This window comes from Malaclemys terrapin, chromosome 9 (genome assembly GCF_027887155.1).
Source record: "Malaclemys terrapin pileata isolate rMalTer1 chromosome 9, rMalTer1.hap1, whole genome shotgun sequence".
In the NCBI taxonomy this organism is placed as follows: Eukaryota; Metazoa; Chordata; order Testudines; family Emydidae; genus Malaclemys; species Malaclemys terrapin.
Genome location: NC_071513.1, coordinates 104,143,671 through 104,163,001, shown reverse-complemented (window position 1 = coordinate 104,163,001; position 19,331 = coordinate 104,143,671).

Sequence of the window (19,331 nt, the reverse complement as noted above, 5' to 3'; positions counted from 1 at the left end):
CTGTATCTGCAGAAGTTGAGAGGTTGGGGAGAATTAACCTCTTGCTCAGTCTGCAGACGCATCTTGGGATTTAGGAAAGTAGGAAACGGTTGTAAAATCTATTGCTATTTGGCCTTTGCCTTACAAGTATCACAGCTAGTCAATGTCAAATGAACTGAAATGGACGTACTTGTTTCATCTGCTAATTTAGAGGGAGTGGTCAGTGTCATGATGGTTCATTGCACTGCGTTGTGTTTGCCTTAGATCGTATGAGTGATAGCATATGTCGGAAAACAAGGCGTTGGTCTCAGGAGCTGAGCAAGGTGAGCCGTGAGGAACTCATTTAGGAAAAATTCCATGAATTCGGAGGCCTTGAGATATATCTATGTTTGCAGACTTTTATTTACACAGAGATCTGCATGAGTGAAGTTTCATGCAAACCCTCTCTGACCCAAGCAGTTAGTCTAATTTTAGGGCCCTGGGGATGTTCCTGGTGGCAGTAAAAATAGATGGAGTCTCACATTTTCTTCGATGCAATCTTGTTTACTGACAAGGAATGTACAAAGCCCTGCTCTTCCGAACACAGGAGGAACCGAACAAAAGGAGCAACCCCAAGTTTACAGCTCCAAGCCTCTGTAGCCAACAGACCCCAAAACTCACTCTCTAGGTTTTTCTAGGATTGCACGGCGCTGACAGGCTACCGTTCAGCTTTCTTGCTTTTTGCTTCTGTCTCTCTGTTCTTGTCTGTCCCCAGTCTGTTCTCTCTCACCACCCACACACATGGTCACAATACTCAGTGGAGTATAATACCCCTGCTTCCGTGTGCTAGTTTCTATGCAGATTTATTAGGTGTGTTGTGGCCTCTTACATGTTACTTACAACTGTCGTAAGGGTCTGTTCACACATTGGCTTGAATTCAACCCATAAGCACACAACAGTGCCCCCCGCCCGCCCACCTCAGCTTTCTCCATCATCCTGATGAGACCTAAAATGGTGATACCCCATAATCCATCCCAAGCAGACAAAATAAATAAAATTTAACAAATTACAAATGATACAAGCTTAACTATTTAGATATATATGGTGTCTTTCTGCCAGGTCTGTTTCACATAACCAACATAAGAACTTTATTTCCACCCAAATCTCTCTGGGACTTTTCTTTCTCCCACCAGGGAGGGGCCACTTTCAGCTAGCCCCTGTGAAATGCCTATTACTTCTGTGGAATTTGCTGGCTGAGGCAGACCCAGCCCATTCTGTCCAGGTGGGGGACTCATGACTGTCACAACTTTCCCAGCTTCAACTTCTCCAATTCAGGGGGCAGCTGAAATTCTGTTACCCAACTGTAGGCACTAGCATCTGTTTCCAATATAAAAGTGGTTTTGAAACATGGATGGGCTCAGTCCCAAGAGCCTTCTTCAACTCTGAAAATACTGTATCACACCCTGCTGACCACTCAGATAATTTCCCTTTCTTACTATCTTCTGCTTGCCAAAATTTTCACAAATGAACAGGGGATAGTGTGATGCTGTGTATGAACATAAGAATGGCCGTACTGGGTCAGACCAAAGGTCCATCCAGCCCAGTATCCTGTTTGCCGACAGTGGCCAAAGCCAGGTGCCCCAGAGGGAGTGAACCTAACAGGTGATGATCAAGTGATCTCTCTCCTGCCATCCATCTCCACCCTCTGACAAACAGAGGCTAGGGACACCCTTCCTTACCCAGCCTGGCTAACTGCCATTAATGGACTTAACCTCCATGAATTTATCCAGTTCTCTTTTAAAACCCTGTTATAGTCCTAGCCTTCAAAACCTCCTCAGGCAAGGAGTTCCACAGGTTGACTGTGCGCTGTGTGAAGAAGGACTTCCTTGTATTTGTTTTAAACATGCTGCCCATTAATTTCATTTGGTGGCCCCTAGTTCTTATATTATGGGAACAAGTAAATAACTTTTCCTTATTCACTTTCTCCACATCACTCATGATTTTATATACCTCTATCATATCCTCCCCATAAGAAAGGTGACCATTTATATCACTGTTGCTACCACTGTACACAATTTCAATAAATCTTATACAAAGTGTATAATGTTGTAGTAGAAAGAGAGCGTGAGACATAAGGCCTTGCATCAGAAGCCTGGCATGAGGCCTAGGCCTGAAGTAAAGTAGTAGTCAAGCATTGCTAATATAAAGCAAAGTTAGCAAGAGACAGGCTGTGAGGAGGCTCACAGAATCTGGCAAGAATAGGGATGGTATTGCAAAAACACACACCTTCCTGAGAATTGCTAAGCACAGGACACTCATGTAAATACATTCCAGAAGGGTGGTACCAGAACACGTTGATACCAAGTGGGTACAAATTAGGGCTGTCAATTAATCGCAGTTAACTCATGTGATTAACTCAAAAAATAATCGCAATTAAAAAAATTAATCACAATTAATTGCAGTTTTAATCACACTGTTAAATAATAGAATACCAATTGAAATTTATTAAATATTTTGGATGTTATTCTACATTTTCATATATATTGCATTCTGTGTTGTAATTGAAATCAAAGTGTATATTTTTGCTTACAAATATTTGCACTGTAAAAAGTTTAAACAAAATAAATAGTATTTTTCAGTTCACCTCATACAAGTACTGTACTGCAATCTCTTTGTTGTGAAAGTGCAATTTACAAAGGTAGATAATTTTTTTTGTTACATGGCTGCACTCAAAAACAAAACAATGTAAAACTTCAGAGCCTACAAGTCCACTCAGTCCCACTTCTTGTTCAGCCAATCGCTAAGACAACAGGGCCGGCCCACAACATTTTGGCACCTGAGGCAGGGAGCTAAAATGACGCCCCTGTGCCCCCTCACTTGGGCCAAAACTTTGAAAGGTCTCAATTCTGCCTTCTTCCTGTTCTACTCCTCTCATGGTACTGCTCTGCTACCTAATCCAATAAAGGAGAACTAACAACTTAAAATGCCTTGTTCAAAAATTTTAATTAACACTTAACTTTCAAACGCCTGAACAGCAAATGTAACTTTTCTTGTCTGCATAATAAACATTGGCATTTTTATCTGTTTGAATAACCAAAGTGCTGCTTTCCGTGCCTTCTTGGTTGCAAAGATTTGAACTGCTTCCTGAAGGTCCACAGTCTGGGCCAGCTCGTGCTCTATTGACGTGGTTGCAAGGCCGACCAACCTCTCCTGTGGCATTGTGGAGCGTAGATGTGTTTTTATTAACTTCAGCTTGGAGTAGCTGCGTTCTCCACTGGCAACTGTTACAGGAAGGGTTAGAAGTATGAGCAGAACAACAAAAGCATTTGGAAAGAGGGTGGTAATCATCCGAAGAAGTGAGGTTTTTACTCACGAAAGCTTATGCCCAAATAAATCTGTTAGTCTTTAAGGTGCCACCAGACTCCTTGTTGTTTTTGTAGATACAGACTAACACGGCTACCCCCTGATACTTGACATATATTCCAGAACAGCCTTTGGAGTTGATCCTGCTGAAATGTATCTTGAAAGGGCTTTCAGTTCATCACCTAAATCACTCGCATCGATATTGCGCATGCCATCATGTGTCAACACTCTCTCTAGTGCCCTGCATTGCTGGTGTAGGTCTTCTTCAGGTATAGTGAGGAGTTTTGGAATATCATACAACATCCCAAATATACTGCTGTGTTTCTTGAGCTGCATGAAATGTTCTTCAACTGACTGTATTGCACAATCTGGCACCTGGTTAAAGAATTCAACTTTGAACTGTTGTTTAGGGTGTGTTATATGGGATTATCGCGTGATTCGTAATCAAAATGTCATCGTCTTCAGTGACTCTTGTAGTCTTGAATGGGTGGGAAAATAGCTTCAGTGTGAAGTTCCTCTGCCAATTTCTGTTCACTCTTCAGAACGTTTTGAAATCCCTCATCTGACCGGTAAGACTGTAGGTATGACTTTGCTTTGTCCAGTTGTTCCATTGCTCCAGATATATCAAGGTCAACACCTTGGAGTCTCTTGCTTACAACGTTTATTTCAAACAGTATGTCATGCCACAACACTAAGCCACACAGAAATTTGAAGTTATGTATGTTTCTGATGATTCCATTTCCCTCTGCCGCTGTTCTCCCACGATCAGTTCCTGTCATAGCATTATCCTCCATAATGGCAACTATGGCATCATCTATCTTCCCAATTTGGTGTTTGATAGGCTTTATCACCTCCACTCGACTTTCCCATCGTGTGGCACACAGTGGTTTCAGTGTCAGAGAGGATGTTCCCAGATGTTGCTTCAAAATTTGTCATCGATGAGTTGATGCAGAGAAAAATACATAGATGCTTTGACTTACATTAAAAACTTTAGCAGCCTCACTAGAAGCTGACGCTGCATCACTGAATGAGAACTGCATGGGACAAAAAAAGCTCGAGGGTTTAACTCTCAGATCCGTGTCTGCACTCCTCTGTTCTTTCCTCTCATGTTGGCACCATTATCGTAGCCCTGACCTCTCATGTCAGCTATCACAATTCCCGCATCTTCCAGCTTTTGAAGAAGCGCATTTGTCATACTAGCTCCTGTAGTATCAATGTCAATAAATTCTAAAAAATGCTCTCTGACAGTCACCATTGCAGGGACATTTTCACTAGGTTCTGTTGTTGTTACAAAATGCACCATTAAAGTCATTTATTCCATATGGTTGATGTCAGGTGTGCAGTCCAGAATAACAGAATAATATCTTGACTTCAGATCTGCCACAATCTTCTGTCTGACTTTTGTTGCTAGTAACTGTATGATCTCATTTTGAATTTTTTCCATGGTAGTGGTGTGTGTACATTTCTTGGGTGGTGACTCTTCTTAGAGGCTCCTGGAGTACAGCATCAAACTCAGCCATCAGCTCCACAGTTTTAAGGAAGTTTCCATTGTTTGGCACATACAGCTGATCTGAAGTGCCACGCAGTGCTAGGTTTTGGGTAGCCAGCATTCTCACAATGGCAATGAGCCTTTTCAGAACATTTTGCCAGTAAAGGGAGATGGATGCAATCTTCTCTTGATGCTGATCATCTATGGTGGCCTTTAACCTTAGTCTCATCTCAAGCTCTTTCCACTGCTTTGGATTGTTATCAAATCATCAGCACAGACGCAAGTCCCCTGGAATGGTGGTTGAAGCATGAAGGGACATGTGAATCTTTAGCACATCTGGCACGTAAAATATCTTGCGACACCGGCTACAACAGTGCCATGCGAATGCCTGTTCTCTCTTTCAGGTGACATTGTAAACAAGAAGCGGGCAGCATTATCTCCTGCAAAGGTAAACAAACGTGTTTATCTGAGTGATTGGCTGAACAAGAAGTAGGACTGAGTGGATTTGCAGGCTCTAAAATTTTACATTGTTTTATTTTTGAATGCAGGTTTTTTTGTACATAGTTCTACATTTGTAAGTTCAACTTTCATGATAAAGAGATTGCACTACAGTACTTGTATTAGGTTAATTGAAAAATACTACCGGTATTTCTTTTGGGTGGTAGCCGTGTTAGTCTGTATCAGCAAAAAGAATGAGGAGTACTTGTGGCACCTTAGAGACTAACATCCGATGAAGTGGGTTTTAGCCCATGAAAGCTTATGCTCAAATAAATTTGTTAGTCTCTAAGGTGCCACAAGTACTTCTCATTCTTATTTCTTTTGGGGTTTTTACAGTGCAAATGCAAATCAAAAATAAATATAAAGTGAGCACTGTACACTTTGTATTCGGTGTTGTAATTGAAATCAATACATTTGATTCAATTTAAATCAATACAAAGATTTAAATAAATGGTATTCTATTATTAACAGTGCAATTAATTGTGTGATTAATCGTGATTAATTTTTTTAATCATGCAATTAATTGTGATTAATTTTTTTCATCGCTTGACAGCCCTAGTACAAATACATTCCTCAAAGATAACAGTAACATGTTGACTTCTCTTAAAGATAAGGTCAGGATGACAGTGTGATGGATAGAGATGTTTTGATCGAACCAGCATGTACAAGGAATGGGTGGTAACTAACCACGTCAGAGGGGCAATATGTAACTTGTTTTTATTGGTGTATAAAATGAAGTCTCAAAGGGAGTGTCTTTGGCCAGCCTAGAGGGCAGTGGAAAGTCCCACAACTGACTGAGCTGGTCCACTGTGGCGGGCATACACGCGTTAGTGGTCCTGTAGAGTCTACCGCAGCTTTTCTGAAACTGGGGTCCCTGGACACCTGGGGGTTTGCGAGGGACTCCAGGAGGTCCATGGGCCATGCTGATCAACTCCTCCCCCTCCCTCCCTCAACTCCTTCCCCTCCCTCCCAGCGCCTCCTGCATGCTGGAGAACAGCTGTTCAGCGGTATGCAGGAGGTGCTGGGAGGGAGGAGGAGGAGTGGGGATGGGGCACACTTGGGGGAGGGGGCAGAAAGAGGCAGGGAAAAGGAGGGGCAGGGGTGGAGCGGGGGGCAGGAAAAGGTGGGGCGGGGCCTTAGGGGAAGGGGTGGAGTGGGGACAGGACCTGGGGCTGAGCAGTGGACTTGGAGGTCCACGAAATATTTTAAATCAAAATGGGGGTCCTCAGGTTGCTAAAGTTTAAGAACTGCTCGTCTGCGGAATACTAGGATTTTGCTTCGTAAACAATAAACCTGACCAAGTTCCTTCGCTATTAACGAGTCTGTGGTTATTGGGCAGTTTGATCCAGGTCTGCTGTGCCAACTATCTGTCAGAGCAGGGACAGCACACAGAGAGAACACATATACGCAGCCAACATCTGGTGACACAAGTCAGGTGTCAATGTAAACGATATGATTTCATAAGTATGATTATACAGTTTATATGCATGTATCAGCTTTGTCTCTGAAGTTATGAATACTGGCTGTGTACATGTATCTTAAACCTGTGTTGTATTCCTGGGTGACACCCTCCAGATAAATTTACATCAAGGCCAGACAGCTATATGATGGCCCATCAAAACCACTCAGCTCTCACAATGGGCCATAGAAGAAACTCATCCCACCCAGATATCTCTTCCTGAAGATGTCTCAGACAGCGAGGATCCAATGGCCACTCCCTGTGACACAGGGTCACACAGTAAACCGTGTAAGGGCATGTGATATGCTCATGTGACCCTGGACTCCATCTTGGGACAGTACATTTCCAGGCACATGGCACAGGATATAAAAGACCATCAGACACCTCCACTTTGCCTCTTTCTTGTTCAAATTCTGTGGATTGTGGATTCACAACTAAAAGGAGCATCTTGAACTATGGACTGAAGACCCTCCAATCTTTTGGACATTACCAGAGAAACTTTACAAGCCAGCATTCTATTCCATCACTGCTACAAACCTGATATAAGGACTTTGCAATCATTTGTATGTATATGATCTATTAACCATTTATAACTCCTTTTCTTTTTTTATTAAATCTTTAATATACTAATGATTGGCTGACAAGATGGTATTTGGGTAAGATTTGAGATTCATATTGACCTGGGAGTAAGTGTTTGACCCTTTGAGATTAGAAAGAACCTCACATATGGTGGAATGAGTTTTCAATAACCTCTCACCATATTAGACTTGGTTGTCTGGATGGGATAGGGATCTTCAGCTTAAAATGATCTTAATGTAGAAGTCCCTCCAGCCTGAGTGGACAAGCAAACAGCCTCTCCGGGCATTCCTCAAGATGGGAAAGGAGACCTACCCTCTGAAAAACCAAAAAAGAGGGCTCAAACGTCTCCGCAGAATGGTCCGCAAAAACAGAGGCAGTCTCCTGAAAGGTCACTCCCCCAATGCCATCTTACTTTTGGGTGAGCACCTATGACGCTCCAGGCACCTCTGGCACTGTTGAGGTCAGAGCGAAAGAAACGGAGTTGAGGCACCAACAAAAACATGCCTCCCTGGCACCGAGCTCACCGGTACAGGATTTGGCAACAAACGTCTCAGGCATCTTGCCTCCACCCCTCAGCACCAACAACTCAGTCAGCACCAGTAGACAACACAAAATCAGCACCAATGGCACCGGCTAAACAACAACACCAGTCGGCACTGACTCCATCAACGAAAGGGAAGGCACCCACAGCACTGACTACTCAGAAATTGGCACCGACAGTCTCTGCTGCACCAGAGAGACTTAGAAATCCCATTGGCACCAAATTCACCAATACTTGGTGCCAAGGGCTCCCCCACAGGCTCCAGAGGAGATCACAGCCCACAAGATATGGCATGGTTCTCCAGTGATGATAACGTGGAGATGCAGGGACAATACCCCCTATCTCCATATCACTCCTGGGCCACATGGGTCCAAGTCACCAGATGCACCAACCATGGTGCAGACCCCCATGGATGTACCCTCCTATGGCTTTCCCAATGCAATGAGTGCATTGGGAACCACAGAGCTCATATAGGAGTCAGCATTCTAGACCGTCCACAGTGCATAGACGTGAACTGTGCTCTAACCCAGCGTCTCCCACACCACAACCCTTGGAGACACAGGAAGGGGGAGAGGACACAGAGATGGGCACAGATCATGACACATCTCCTGTACACAATTCATCTTCCTTTCCAGATGAGGCGATTATGCCCCCCGCCCCCACCAACTGCGGTGGAGGACTTTAAACAGTTTCAAGAGCTGCTCAAGAGAGTTGTACAAAGCCAAGACATCCCCGTCGAGGAGCTAAAGACAAACCAGCACAAGCTGGTACAGATATTGCAACCTGCATCTACCTCCGAGGTTGCCCTTCCCATCAATGAAACCCTCTTGGATCCTGCAGAGACAGTCTGGCAGACGCCTGCGGAACAAGCAGTGTTTTGAAACAATGGCATTGTCTAGTCAAAGCTAGTGAAAGCAATATCAGTAGTTTATTCGTTTATTATTAGGTTATCACGTAGGATATCTATGATTTCTGTTATCCAGATAAGAACAGCTGAGTAATTATACACATGATTCAGAAAGAGAAGTGTGTTGCCATTCTGCTGAAACTTCACTCATGATCCCAGGAAGCTCGATGTGTCTGCTAAAATGATCATGGATTTATGGAAAACAAATCCTGTCAAACTAACTTGAGATCTTTTTTTTTATAAGATTACAAGTTTGGCTGATAAAACCTACAGTGTTGACATAAGGTACAAAGGTCTGGTCTACACTAGAAAATCAGGGTGGTTTAACTACATCGGTCAGGGATGTGAAAAATCCACACCCCTATGCGGCATAGTTAAACTGACCTACAACCCTGTGTAGATAGTGCTAGGTCAATGGAAGAAGTCTTCTGTTGACCTACCCTGTTTCCCCGAAAATAAGACATCCTCCGAAAATAAGGCCTACTTACAGTTTTGCCTCTCGTTGTAATATAAGGCATCCCCCCGATAATAAGACCTCCCCGATAATAAGGCATCCACCGATAATAAGGCATTTTTCATTTCTGAAAAATAAGACATCCCCTGAAAATAAGACCTAGCGCATCTTTGGGAGCAAAAATTAATATAAGACACTGTCTTATTTTCGGGGAAACAGGGTAGCTACCTCCTCTTAGAGAGGTGGATTACCTATGCTGATGGGAGAAGCCCTCCATCAGCATAAGTAGTGTCTATACTAAAGTGCTACAGTGGCTATGCCGGCACCGCTATAGTATTTTAAGTATAGACAAGCCCTTTGATTTCTGTAAGGCATTTGACTTGGTACCACCTGACATTTTGATTAAAAAAAATAGAATATAAAATGAACATGGCATACATTAAATGGATTAATAACTGGCTAACTGATAGGTCTCAATGTAACTGTAAACAAGGAATCATCACTAATTATTCTGGTCTGTTTTCTTTGGGATCCCACAGGGATTGGTTCTTGACCCTATGCTATTTAACATTTTTATCAATGGCCTGGAAGAAAACATAACTATCACTGATAACATTTGCAGATGACACAAAAATTTGGGGAGTGTTAAATAATGAAGAGGACAGGTCACTGATTTCGAGCAATCTGGATTGCTTGGTAAACTGGGTGCAAGCAAATAATATGCTTTTTAATACAGCTGAGGGTAAATATACACATCTATCAGAGGGGGAGCCGTGTTAGTCTGGATCTATAAAAGCAACAAAGAGTCCTGTGGCACCTTATAGACTAACAGACGTATTGGAGCATAAGCTTTCGTGGGTCAGACGAAGTGGGTATTCACCCATGAAAGCTTATGCTCCAATACGTCTGTTAGTCTATAAGGTGCCACGGGACTCTTTGTTGCTGTATACATCTAGGGGGTTATGATGGGTAATCAGCTGAATATGAGCTCCCAGCATGACACTGTGGCCAAGAAAGCTAACGCAATCCTTGGATGCATAAACAGGAATTTTGGAAAACCAGAGAGGTAATTTTAACTCTCTATCTGGCTCTGGCGTGACCGCTGCTGGAATACTGTGTTCAGTTCTGGTGGTCACAATTCAAGAAAGATGTTGATAAACTGGAGAGGATTCAGAAAAGAGCCATGAGAATGATTAAAAGATTAGAAAACTTGCCTTATAGTGACAGGCTCCAGAAGTTCAATCTATTTAGCTTAACAAAGAGAAGGTTAAGGGGTGACTTGATTAGTCTATTGGTACCAACATGGGGAACAAATATTTAATAATGGGCTCTTCAATCTACCAGAGCAAGGTATAACACAATCCTATGGCTGGAAGTTGAATCTGGACAAATTCAGACTAGAAATAAGGGGTAAATTGTTTTACAGGGAGAGTAATTAATCACTGGAACAATTTAACAAGGGTTGTGGTGGATTCTCCATCACTGATCATTTTTAAATAACGATAGGATGTTTGTCTAGAAGATCTGCTGTAGGAATTATTTGAGGGAAGTTCTCTGGCCTGCGTTATGCCATAGAGATCATCTAACTGATGATCTCTATGGTCCCTTCTGGCCTTAGAATCTATGGAACTAACAAAGATAACAATGCTGAAATGTGAAATGCTATCATTAGACTGTGGTGTTAATCCCCCTTTGAGATGAATGGGTACAATCCCGATGCCTTTGGGTACATCAACACAGCACACTAGTTCTGGCAGTATGTACAGTGCATACTCTGCATACTTCCCTAGCATGGGTATAAGTAGCACTTTAGACAGTGAGGCAGTGCTTGGACAAATAGAGTAGAAACATGCCTAAATTCTGTGGGCATGTACCCAGGCATTTATCCTACCTCGTTCTCTACTCGCCAAGCAGTGCCTAGCTATTGTTAGCAACGTAGTGTCCTGCTGCGTCCTTTTTTCCCCATCTCATGGGGCTGCTGGAGCCTTTCCCCACGGCAGTGAAAGGCTCTGGCAGTGTGGAAAGGCTCTCTCAGCTAGGAAGCAGCTCCCAACTGCCAAGCCATTCCTAGCTGCCAGAGCCTTTCACTGACACATGTAACTACGTGTGGCAGTGTGGCTGCAGTCTGCTTTTCATTGTGACATGTAGCTCCATGAACTCTACACATTGTCACAAGGAGTGTGCAGTGCAGACATAGCCTTAGAGTTATTGTTTTGGCCTGTCTGTTTGCATGGTTAAGGTTTGGGAAACAAGTAAACTGATTGGCATAGCAAGTTGCTTCCAAATGGAATGAAATCACGTTTGTCCAGATGGGGAGTTATATTCGCATATTACAGTGGTGTGGCAGCAATGGGACAGTGGGAAGGGGGGCACGGGAATGAGTGTCAGGAGAACAGGGGGAGAGGCACCTGTCAGCCCCATATTCTCCCATCATGTGTGCCCAGATCTGGAGGGCTCTGGCTCCTTCGGGGGTGTCTGAGTCCCTCTTGCTGCTCCCCATATATGTGCCAGGATCTGGGGGGCCTGTGCCCATCTACCTGGTTGTACCTTCCAATCTCCTCTCATGTAAGCTGGGTTCTAGGGGTCTTTCCTTTTTGGGAGGGTCTGAGGCCCCTCCTTACGCCCCTCCCCCCGTGTGAGCCAGGATCTAGAGAAGTCCTGTCACTTTGGGTAGGGTGCTGAGAACAGCGTACTTCATGCATATCACAGGCTCTAAAGCACTCAGGAGGGGAAGGGGAACCCACACTGAGAGGACTGGAGGAGTTCACATCTCTCTGAGCTATTGTTTCATGCTGTATCATTTCCAGCGGGGTTCTCATTCAGCTGAGACCATCTCATTGAGATGAATGGGCCCCTTTAGACCTCTCTGAGCCTCCTATGCTGCAGATGGGTATGTAGAGGAGCCCTTTCCCTCCACCATCCCTCTAGCCTTCCTGTTTGACAAATGATGCTTCAAAGCGCTCTAAAATCTGTGTGCTTGAGGAGATTTTCTTGACGTTTGCTATGCCTCATGGGAGTGCAGATGTAAGTCACTGACCCAAACTTGGGTTCATTTGAGCTAGGACTTCTGGAGATATTAGACAATGTCTTCACCCCTCAGCTCACAGAGAGCCGAGAAGCCTTTTTTTATTTCAAAAAGTTTCTAGGTGGGTTTCTTTTGCACAGAGCTAGAGCTCAAACTGTTGGTGTGATGTGGGTCAAAAATGGTTTCAGTTAATCAGTTTTTACCCAGGGTAGCATATGGCACCTGCTAAGTCTTTGGGGGATCCAAATTGTGAACAGTGTTTAAGAAAACATTCACTTCATGTGTGTAGCTATGCAGTCTGGAAGGATTACAGTGCACATGTGAAGTGTACGTGAGGGATTCTCTGCAGCCCCTTTATGATTGTGTGGGTTGCTCGAGGGAACGTGCCAACACCACTGCCCCAGTGAACACCCTGCCACTGGCATCTCTCATGTGAACTCTGTACACCTGTGCAATAAAGATTTAATTACCAGATTGTTATAACAGTGTAATTTATTCTATCTGGAAGTTTACTGTGAATACAGCAGAACGGTCAGCAGCTGTTCTAACCACAGTTGTTATATCCAGTGGTAAGATGGTGCGTGCGAGCGTGCAGATGGGGTGGGAAATGAGGATGTGTTAGGCCAGTCTTGGATTGCTTGTTTGAGGAAAATCTGTACTTTACTAGCACAGGGGAGGGAAGGGGAGGGGCAGATTAATGTTGTGTTTCCAAAGAGACATAGCATGGGCGTTTGGCAACTCTGTCAGATCCAATGTGTGGATTGTGGGAGAGTCCTGGGTCACGAGGCTGCAGACGTTTGTGGGAGAGCAAGGAGTGCATCATGACGTGGGCATTGCTGACTACAGGCTGAGCGGGATGGAGAAGTGACTTACATTAGCATCATGTTTCACCCTCACTGCAATGTCTAACCAGTGACTTAAGAGGTTATGATCTACTGGACATTGTGGGATTCACTTGGGTGGAAATGACCTGAACGTTTATTTCTGGTTTACTCCTCGTATGACATAACAGCAGATTTGAATAATATCAGAGGTTTGTGTGTAGGAGCTCTGATAGTTTTCTCTGGTTATAGCTGAGCATATGAATAATTGCTACAGCAATAATATAAAAGTTAATAAGTGTTGGAAGAACATTAATTAGAAATTGGAGTGTTCATGGCTGACCAGAAAATGTGTGCTGTATGGCATAGAAACATTCCAGCTCTGCCATCTCACTGTTACATCTATTGGACAGGGACCAGAGGATTTTTCTCTCAAAACATAAAACTGTCAGTTTTTTGTCTGATTTCTCTCACCAGCCCTAGAACAAACTGCCTAGGGAAGTCTTGAAAGCTTCTTCACTGGAGGTTTTCAAAAGGAGGCTGAATAGCCATCTGTCTTGGATGGTTTAGACACAACAAATCCTGCATCTTGGCAGGGGGTGAGACTAGATGACCCTTGCAGTCCTTTCTGACCCTATGGTTCTATGTTTCTATAGAACTGCACTCTCCAGTCATTCTGACACCTGACCAGGCGCACCATTCCATTGTAGCAGTTGTTCGCTCCAGGCACAGTGTGCCCATGCAACCTTAATTCTGCCATCTTTCATCAGCATCCCTGCATGCCCCATTAACACTGTACTAAGTTCTCTGGTGGGCTGGGTGGCCTGGTGGTTAGCCTCCACTCACTAGGAGGTGTAGTAGAGAGAACCTGGAGCACTGGGCCTGGTGCAAGACCTGAACCACAGCCAGAAAAGCCAAGCCATGCTATGAGCAAAAGTCAGGCCTTGTCATTAAGCAAACCCTTGCTTACAAGTTCACTGTCAGGTACATGACCTTGGCAAAGATATGGCTAGTGTTGCTAAAACACAGGCACGCCTAAGAGGTATTGGCATCCATGTAAACACATTTCTAGAGAAGGTGCAGGACCAGACCGACCCTGTAAGAATGATGAATAGGGATGTTTTGTTTGAACCAGCAGGCCCACGGTGTCGGGTTGGTGACTAATGATGTCAGGAATGTAATACCTAAGTTGTTTGTATCAATGTGTAGAAGGAGAAGTCATAGGAGGGGTACCTCTGTCCAGCCGAGGGAGCAGCAGAGACTCCAGCCGCTGACTGAGCTGGCCCATTGTTGTGGGCATACGTGTGCTAGTGTACCTGTAACCACAGAGCCAGCGCGCTAGGACCATGCTTCATCGACAATAAGCCTGACCGAGCACCTTCACCACTGACCCGAGCCTGTGGTCTTTCTGGGTAGTGCTATCGAGGGCTGCGGAACCAGCTATCGCGTGGGGCTGGGATGGAGAGAGCACAGGCGCACCAACTAACAACAGTGGGCGGGTCAGTGGGCGGGGAGCGCAGGCCTGCCCACTCCACCAGGCTCCAGCCCAGGGCCCTCATAGGAGCAATAGTTCGGCCTCCAAGGGGGCTCTGAATTACCCTCCCAGGGTCACTTCGTACTGCCACTTTCCCCTCTCAGCTTCTGGTCCCAGGTAAAGATAAAAGGAAAAAGAAACCAAACCATCAGCCCTCTGCAGGCTCAGCGGATAGTTCTGGTCCCTCAGGGAGACTGCTCTGGCGTCTTTGGCAAGATCCTGCAGGGTAGGCCTGCCGTCCTCCCCTTCTGAGCTGGGTTGCTTCCTTTGTTTCAATCTGTCTCCAGTTGGCACATGCCCTGCAGGGCTGTCTGGGGCCAGCACTGTCCTCTAACCCCTTCCAGCACAGGCTGGGGTTTGTATACTCCCATCTCTCTCACACCTTCACTCGGCCAACCTCACAGTTGCTGAAATGTACAAGCTCTTCACCTCCTCTTACAACCCATTCTCTCTCAGCCACAGGATTCCATCAAACACTATTAAAGGACTAAAAGTAAAAAAAGGAGTTTGCTCATGCCACCTTCCCTCTGCCCTCTTTGGGCAATGCCTCAATAAACACAAACATATACTCGCACTTGGTAGTATAAGTTTCTAGGTTCCAGATCCCGGTGTACATTCACACACTTAGCCGGCTCCCCAGAAAGAACATGACACCTGTACAATAGAAGAACCCCTTCACAGCCTCTTACAACTCCCGTACCCTTACTCACAAGCTGCCATCTCAACCTACACTTCCACTTATCCATCACTGAAGCATTAGAATCCTCTCCTATTCCACCTCACTGCTGACAGTATCCTTTGTAATACAAAGGTTCCCTGCTACCGACATAACCTACCAGCGGTTCTCAATCCCCTGGGGGGCTCCGAGCAGCTTTCAGAAGGTCCACCAAGCAGGGCCAGTGTTAGACTCACTGAGGCCCAGGGCAGAAAGCCAAAACTCTGCTGTGCAGGGCTGAAGCCCAGGGCCCTGAGCCCTGCCACCTGGAGCTGAAGCCAAAGCCTGAGCAGCTTAGCTTTGTGAGGCCCCCTGTGGTTTGGGGCCTCAGGCAATTGCCCTGCTTGCTACCCCCTAATGCCAGCCCTGGCTTTTATATGCAGAAAACCAGTTGTGGTGGCACAGGTGGCCCATGGAGTTTGTATAGCATGTTGGAGGGAGCTCAGGAAGAAAAAGGTTGAGAACCCCTGACTACACAATTGTGCACAGAAATGATGCATACTGCATCCTGAAGGTATATGTGCACCTCTTCCCTTTCCTCAGATCCATCAAAGGGTGCAAAACATACATCTCCTCATGCCACAATCACAGCTCTGTCACACTCCTCAAAGTAACCCACAGCTCTCAAACACCTCTACCAAGCAGAGTGCACTACCACCTCCACCATTCAGTACAGCTACAGCTGACACCGACCACATTCCCTTTACTTGGTGTGCATGCAGATAATAAGTGCTTAGACCACTCTCATAGCCCAGCTTGTTACTGACAATGCGTTTGTAATAGAACCCCTGGGCCCTGCTAATCATAACGTACACAATTCTCCAATGAAATGATTCATACTGGATCCTGAAGGTACACATGCAGCTCTTCTCTTTGCTCAGGCACCTCAGAGGGTGCAGAACATACATCTCCTCATATCATCACAGCTCTGTCATACACCTCAAAGTAATCCACACACATTCTCATACCGACGTACCCCTTTACCAAGCAGGCTCAACTGCCTGTACCATTAAGTGTAGTTACACCCAACACCCTGACTGCACCTGGAATGTGTGCAAATAATTACCATTAGCTACTGCAACAGGGGAACAGAAGGAAGGTAGCATGGGCAACATTTTCCTTTTTGTCCTCTAATAAATGTTTAAATCTATGGTGAGAGTGAATGGGTTGAAACAGGATGCGAAGAGCTTGTATATTTCAGCAACTGTTGGGTTGGCAGAGTAAAGATAGGTGTGTCAACGGGACATATTTGGGCATTGCTTAATGGGAGCAGAGTTAAGGTTGCAGGGGCAACCTTAACTGTGCATTTTCTGATTTTCAGACATTTTCAGAACACTGAACTGAGCAAAGCTCAAAGGGGCAATATACCATCAAGCAACCTTAACTCTGCATGAATGTAGTTTTTTGATACTGAATATACAAATTATTCCCAACCCTGTACTCTGTGCCAGCATGTAACAGCATAGTTTGACCCCTGATTACAGCATGAGAATTAGAGGCGAGAAGACAATCTTTCCTGTGACAAGCCAAAATCAGACAAGAGGCATGTCTGGATGGTACAAAGTACATCAGTCCCATGAGCAATCGTGCCAGCTTCAAACAATGAAAAATCATGAGTCAGGCCTCAGAAATCATGAGTGCTTAGCAATCATAACATCTATTTAATGAGGGGCATTCTTTTTCTGTCTGGTTTTTGAGACGTTAGCGTACAGTCAGGCCACATTTTTCAAGTTTTTTTTCTCCACAACCATGAGAGGTAGAAACTTTTTTTTAAAAAGCAAAAATTATTGACAGAGAGTCTCAGATAGTCACTTAACTCCAGGAGTTGGGGCTTGTAAAAAATACCAAATTTCACAAGATACAAGAAGTAGTCAGCAGCACTACAGGAGTATCTGAGTAAATTGTGGGCAAGGGAGGTGGAGAAAGTTCTCTGATTTTTTTAGCTCTATAGGCAAAGCAGGCTGCAGACATGGGACCCTGAAAACCCTCCCTTGATGAAACTCCTGTTGCTTTCAGTGGGAAGCCTATGGATGCAGGGCTTGTAGTTTTTACTGAGAATTCCCTGAAGTCTTGCTAGAGTATTCCTCAAATATTTCATGCTTTATTCTGGGTCTGCTGAAAATTCTGTAGCTTCTGATAAAACTCCATTTGACTTAAAGGACTAAGGTACTTTCACATAGAAGGATGACTAAAAATATGTCCATGATGAGAGAGGAAATGTTCCTGGAGGTCATTTATAAGAAACAGTATTATTTAAAACCAACATCACCACCTCACAAACAGGTGTGGTGATCAGTGAAGGTTGCAATTGAGAAAAAGGGCTTTCATTATAGCCCAAGTTCTTACACTGGATGATGCTAAAACATAAATTAAGAAAAAAAGAAAGCCAAACAATATGATTCCTTAAAATCTTAAGCAAAATTATGAATGTATGCATAACATTTTGCAGATGTACAACAAACAGCTAAATATTATTACTATTAGCACTTACGGTGCAGATGCTCTGCTAGTTCCATTGTCTGTAGTGGAGTTACAATTTACACTAGCTGAGGATCTGGCCATTGTACTATGGCTGTACATCCACGGATCTCAAAGCCATTTACAAGCGTACTTGTACGATCTAAAGAGCATAGTCATCTACATTTGACAGATGAGAACAAAGAAACAATGAGACTAAGGAAGGTCACACACAAGAACATAGCTGGGAAAAGAGCCCAGATCTCCCAACTCTTCTTCCTGTATCTTAACAGCAGGCTACCCCTTCCTGTATTTTCAAAGCACCCTACAAGCATTTATTTCCAATGGCAAACAGTGGTCGTGTTCCTGAGATGGAGAGTGCCTTCATCTCCAATTTACTTCCCTTGAAGCACCCACTAAGACAGACAGCATGTCCTTCCAATGCCCCACAGAAGCAGGAAGCTATTAGCTACATGTCACAGGCTTGGGAGGAAGGAGTTCAGGAGGATTGAGTCAACCTCTTATGGGAATTGGGTGTAGCCCCAGCTGTGACTCATGAGTTGTCTTGCAGGTGGTGAGAAAAGACCAACCAGAGTTCAGCTGGGGTGAAAGCTACTGGCTGGCCAACTTGCTCCTGCAGGAGACCTCCGGCCAGGCGTGTCTGCAGTGCGGTCCCACAAGGAATGATTCTTGGTCCTGCACTATAACATTTTTATCAGTGACCTGGAAGAAAACATGAGATCGCTGACAGTTTGTTCATGACACAAAACTTGGGGGAGTGGTAAATAATGGAAAGGACAGGTCGTTGATAGAACGCAACCTGGGTCGCTTAGTAAGCTGGGTGCAAGCAAACAATATGCGTGTTAATACAACTAAAGACAATTCTGCATATATGACGTTTTCTGTATTTCTATCTCCTAGTTCTTCTTTCTATGACCATTATTTGTGGATTTAAATTGAGGGAGCACCCAAAAGGTGCTAGATTCATTCAAAATACAGATGAAGGCACAGCTCCTGCCCTATAATGTGTACAGTCTAAAACTAGTTAACTTCCCTGTTAGGAAGATTTTGCCTGAAAAAACAGATCTTCATTGCTTAAGAGTTCCTGTATTATAAGTTCTATAACTAACTAACTTGACAGGTCTCTAAATGAAATTGTAAATAGGGAATAGTCATCGAGCAGGTGTGGTTCTACTAGCATTCTGAAGGGATCAGTTCTTGGCTATACACTATTTAACATTATAATGACCTGGACAAAAACATAAAATCATCCCTGATGAAGTTTGCAGATGACACTAGGATGGGGGGAAGTGGTAAATAATGAAGAGGACAAGTAACTGATACTGAGCGATCTGGATCGCTTGGTAAGCTAGGCAGAATAATAATACGTATTTCGATGTGGCCAGATGTAAAGTCAGACAGCTAAAAACAAAGAATTTAGGCCATGCTTACAGGATGGGGGACTCTCTCCTGAGAAGCAGTGACTGTAAAGACGAGGTGGTTATTAGGGAAGTTGTAGATAATCAGCTGA